The 5,510-nt window shown below is 53.3% G+C and overlaps 1 pseudogene; it reads left to right on the forward strand.

The window, feature by feature from the left end:
- Positions 1-3,247: 3,247 nt before the first annotated feature.
- Positions 3,248-5,159, forward strand: LOC147033119 (uncharacterized; annotated as a pseudogene).
- The last annotated feature ends 351 nt before the right edge of the window (positions 5,160-5,510 follow it).

Raw genomic sequence — 5,510 nt, forward strand, 5'->3', positions numbered from 1 at the left:
AAGCAATCGCACACGGATAATTCCGTGACGCGGTGGGTCGTTTAACCGACTGTGGACGCCAATAACTCAATCACGTGACTTAGGGTCCTCCATATAGTTAATCCGGTTACCTAAAAATAACCACGTGATTTAATTACAGGGGAACACGCCCTCGGTATGCCTTGTCCGAACCGGATCACAAAACCGGACCGGATCACTTTATCGGATTGGATGCAGCTGAGCGACACTGCCAATGACATACCGGCGAAGAGGAAAGGATCTTTGAGGATAAAGTCCCGGCTAAGCTAAGATTCGGACCATGCTGGATCAATGGAGGAAAAGACAAAAACGAGCTGGGAACATTTCTAAAAATGATTTCTTTCCTAAGGGGCAAGGAAAGGTATGTGGTACAGGGAATAGGTTTATGGGGGTGTGTTGTGCAGAGATAGGGAAGAGAGGTGTGGTGCAGCAATAAACAAGCAACTTATGAAAGTGGACACAGAGCAGATTTAACCCGAAAATAATAATAAAGATCTTCTGCAGGCTTACTTACATTGACAGGCACCAAGATACACACACACACACACACACACACACACACACACACACACACACACACACACACACACACACACACACACACACACACACACACACACACACACACACACACACAAACAAAACCTGATGAAGAGGGATTGAAGCAAGACAGGAGAGGAGTTGAGGCTACGGTCTCTCGGTACCTTTGTACAATTGATTCGCAGTACCCGAATGCACCACCAATACATTTGGGGGGGGGGGTGGTACCCCCCTGACAGCTGGCGTGTCGTCTCTTGCTTCGGGCAGCTCGCATCGAGACCGTGGGTGTGAAGGGGGCTTAAGTTGGGAGGGTGGAGTCAGCGTCATGTGGGTGGAGAAGAGGAGGAGCCTAGCGATGACGACAGAAGGCGGAGTCGAAGTCCAGCTTGAGCAGGAGGCGAGGCAGGGCAGAGCACGAGAGAAGGATCTCCTCGGACCTTTCTAGGCCCCACGGGGTGGGGGCCACCCCAAAAGTCAGTGTCGTCACCCGAATCAGGCACTCTGATTGGCCCCGACCCCCTGCGCGGCCCGGCCGCTATGGCCGGAAGCAGCAACATTCCATTTCCGGCAAGGTGACCCCACGCCGCAAAGAAGTCTTGCTCCGACCCCACGACATGATGTGAATCACCCACACTGAACTCCGCATCATAGCTTGCCTTGCAAGAACTGCCGGGCCATGCCCTGATGACCAGCCGAGGGCGTCGGTCCAGCACGCCCCTCGGGCACCCTCGACCAGCACAGGCCAACACGCCCACTCCATGTGCGCCAACGTGGCCCGAGCTGCACAACATGCCTCTGCCCGATCACAGCTTCGCTGACCGTAGAGGCTTGCGGACATTTGCCGTCCATGGGGAAAATCCACTGCCGCCAACAAGGACCGATGGTACGATGTTATGGCGAACCCATGCACAGACAATAAGATGTGTCCATTCGTGCCCCGCTCTGCACGAGAACAAAGTGTCGCGAGTGGCGCAGGGGTCTGCCTTTGAGAGCATGTTCTGTACAACATCTTCCATTCCGATCCGCCATTACGCACGTTGTGAGAAAAATCATGTTCTCACCAAATTTAGTGTCCCTCCCACAAGGTCACATGACCTTTTTCAGGCTCCCAGGGATTGGTGGGCGAGTCGGCACGTGGTGGGAAGACCGCGTCAGAGCCGGGGTGCCATTGTTGGAAACAGACGTGGCTCTAAGATCACGAGTGGAAAAATATATCGAGTGCTCCAAATCGCACGTTTTAAATGCGATTTTCAAGTGATTTTCACGACTCTCGACAGCACAGTCGCGCTGATCGTTGATAGCTCCGTCTAAAAGGAATGAGTTTAATCCAGAGGAGTGTGATCATTATTCCCGGCTATCGTCGAGCGGAGCTGTGAGTTGTGCAACCTGTTTTTGGAACTCTATTGTTGCCAAGAGTTCTGGCAGGCTTTTTGTGCTGTGTATTCAATTCTGTTTCCAGCCATTTTTGAGATCTTGCCAATAAAATATCGTGCCTACCCCTCGAGGCCGATTCGAAAACACAGTGGTGTGTTTTGTTGTTCTCTTTGTCCACACCTGGACTGCTTGAAGCTCGGACATTAACGTCAGTATTCCGTGCTGGAAGATATTAAACAGCTGGGATCACGACAAATGGGGCCTCGTCCGGGATCGTTCAAGTAAGAGACATTCGAACTGAGACAGAAATTCCACAGTGGGTCACTATCTTCCTTCATCTGATCATCTTTCCCTCAACAGCAGACGCCATCTTGGAGGAACCTTCTCACCAGCAGACGCCATCTTGGAGGAACCTTCTCACCAGCAGACGCCATCTTGGAGGAACCTTCTCAACAGCAGACGCCATCTTGGAGGAACCTTCTCACCAGCAGACGCCATCTTGGAGGAACCTTCTCACCAGCAGACGCCATCTTGGAGGAACCTTCTCACCAGCAGATGCCATCTTGGAGGAACCTTCTCACCAGCAGACGCCATCTTGGAGGAACCTTCTCACCAGCAAACGTCATCTTGGTGGAACCTTCTCACCAGCAGATGCCATCTTGGAGGAACCTTCTCACCAGCAGATGCCATCTTGGAGGAACCTTCTCACCAGCAGACGCCATCTTGGAGGAACCTTCTCACCAGCAGACGCCATCTTGGAGGAACCTTCTCACCAGCAGACGCCATCTTGGAGGAACCTTCTCACCAGCAGACGCCATCTTGGAGGAACCTTCTCACCAGCAGACGCCATCTTGGAGGAACCTTCTCACCAGCAGACGCCATCTTGGAGGAACCTTCTCACCAGCAGACGCCATCTTGGAGGAACCTTCTCACCAGCAGACGCCATCTTGGAGGAACCTTCTCACCAGCAGACGCCATCTTGGAGGGATTTTTCTCACCATAGGACGCTATCTTGTGTTTACGCCGGTCATCGGCCAACAGCAACAAAAAAAACAACAAAAAAACGTGAGTTATTTGTACGTTGCATTTTCTCATTGGCAATTTGATGTGCGGTGGTGATATTGGGTATTTCGTGTCGTATTTTCCCAACAGAGCGTTGTGTGCGAATTATGTGCATCACCCCAATATTGTTTGCCTCCCCTGTATGAATTGCCCCATCCCATGTGGTGAAAGATATTGCTGAAATATTTCGACCCAGCCTCCTTTTAGACTTAGTGTTTTGTGCCCTTGTCGTATGATAACTCGTAGCCAAACCATGTCGGCTGGAGACGTGAGAGATCAACCTGATCATGTTGACAGTCACGTGGGTGTCGATGTGAGTGATGCAATCAGCCTTGACCCGGTCACTGAACCCGATATGTTAGGGAGCGATCCCATAATGACGAAATGCATGCGTTCGACCTTCTGGTCCGGGCTGACCCCGGTTCAACAACTCGACATGTATAAGTGGGAGAATGGCAGGGCAGAGGCTGAGCGACTCAGGGAGCATGATGCGGCAGAGGCTGAACGTGTCAGAGAGCATGAGTGGCGAATGTTGACTGAACGACAGCGGGCAGATGTGTCTGCTGCACCAATCCCGGAAATTGTTCATGTTCGTTTGCCGGACTGGGCGGGAGACACGAGGCCAGAAACGTATCTGGAGATGGCGGAGAAGTTGTTGACTTCCGGTGGCATTGATGAGAGCTTGTGGGTCGGCCATCTTGTTAGCCATCTATCTGAAAAGGCGAGGGAGGTATATGCGAGGATGGCAACCGAGGACGTAAACGTATACTAGTTGAAGGCCGAGATTTTGAACGCCTATGCGGTGTCTCTGTGTACTTATAGGCGTAATTTTTTCAGTTGGACCCGTCAGTCCAGTCAAACCTATGAGGAACATTCGCGGGTCTTGTTGGAACAGCTGCAGAGATGGTTCGAGGGGAGCAGCGTTGAGTTACCTCCAGCGGTTGCGGAACTCCTGGTGCGTTACCGTATCGATCAACAGCTTCCGCCGGACTTAGTGTTGTTTCTTGTCGATAGAGACACTGTTTCCTTGTCAGACTGCGTCAAGCTTATTGATAATTATGTTTTGGCGTGCAAAATGTTGCAATCCACACAGTCGCGTCGTAAGACGGAGGATTCTGTGGTCAAGACCGCCCCCCCCCCCCGTCTGCCCGGTGGCTGGTGGATCAAGGGGAAGGGTTCCCCGATGCCCTCCACTGGTGGCGGTCGCGAGCTGCAGACCAGGGCACGGCCCTGGTGCGATTTCTGCAAACGCGTGGGGCACGGTGGAGACTGCTGTTTCTCAAACCCAGCTCGTCCGGCCTATCGAGGCAACCTGGTTGTTACATCGGAGGGAGGTCAGTGGAGGTCATCAACTGGGCCCTCGTGCATGACGGTGGCATTGGTGACAGAGGTCACTGCCACCGAGGCTAATACCATTCATCCTCTGCATCAGGATTATTCAGGGACAGCCTTAGTGGGTGGCCCTGATTCGGTGGTGAAGTTTAAGGCCCAATACCTTTGGGATACTGGGGCGACGCTGTGTTCTCCGGGTGGGGGTAGTTCCGGCCTCTCAGATACATTATACCGGCGGGTATATCGTCCTTCCGGGCATTAACCAGGTTCCTGGCTGGTATCCCCTTGCTCTCATTGAGGTCCGCAGTGACATTTTTACGGGTCCGATGACCTGTGCGGTGGTACCCTACTACCTGGTATCAGGGGTATCCTTGCTGATTGGCAATGATGCAATGGCCAGGGAGGAGTTATTGACTCTGACCTGTGGGGTGGTCACGAGATCCCAGAGCAAACAGGCGGAGAGAGTGGCGGAGTCAGACATATCTTCACTCTGGCCCGAGGAGCCTCGCGCCTCGACTCCACCCTCCGATGGTGACGTTGCTTCGACTGAAGTCCACCCGAGCTTCCAGTCAGGCCAACCTCAGGAGCCGGGCTTCTCAGGGACCGTTCCCGTCTGTGACATGGGGACCCCAGCTACTTGTTCGCCGGTCGGCGAATCCGGTGAGGAGGATCAGTCCTCCGAGGCGGTTAGCAACCCCAGGTCTGTGCCTGAGGTCACTCCCGCATTGTCTGCGGTAACCAGTCTAGTGGAGGATCAGCACTTCGATCTCACCCTTGCCACCCTCTGGGAAATGGGAGAAGACTCCGGGCCTGGACAAACAGGCACTATGTGAATGGTGCAGGTGTGCTGATGCATAAATATTCCCCCAAGAACATGTCCTCCACCCAGACGTGGAAGGTACGACACCGAGTTGTCGTACCAGGGAGGCATCGTCAGACAGTCATGCAATTGGCCCATGACAATATTTCCTCGGGTCATGTCGGAGCGGCCCAGGGAGCGGAACTACAGTACCGTGGAGAAGGAGCTCCTTGCTATCATGGCGGCAATCCAGGTATTCGCTGTCTACATTGGCCATGGACTCATTACCATCTACAGCGACCACCACCCGCTCGGTTGGCTCAGCCAAGCCAAAACCTCCAACCAGCGTATTCTGCGCTGGGCGGTTCTCCTCTCAGAATACAAC

This window comes from Eptatretus burgeri, chromosome 2, assembly GCF_056783735.1.
Source record: "Eptatretus burgeri isolate ZD-2024b chromosome 2, Ebu_testis_v1, whole genome shotgun sequence".
Lineage (NCBI taxonomy): Eukaryota > Metazoa > Chordata > Myxini > Myxiniformes > Myxinidae > Eptatretus > Eptatretus burgeri.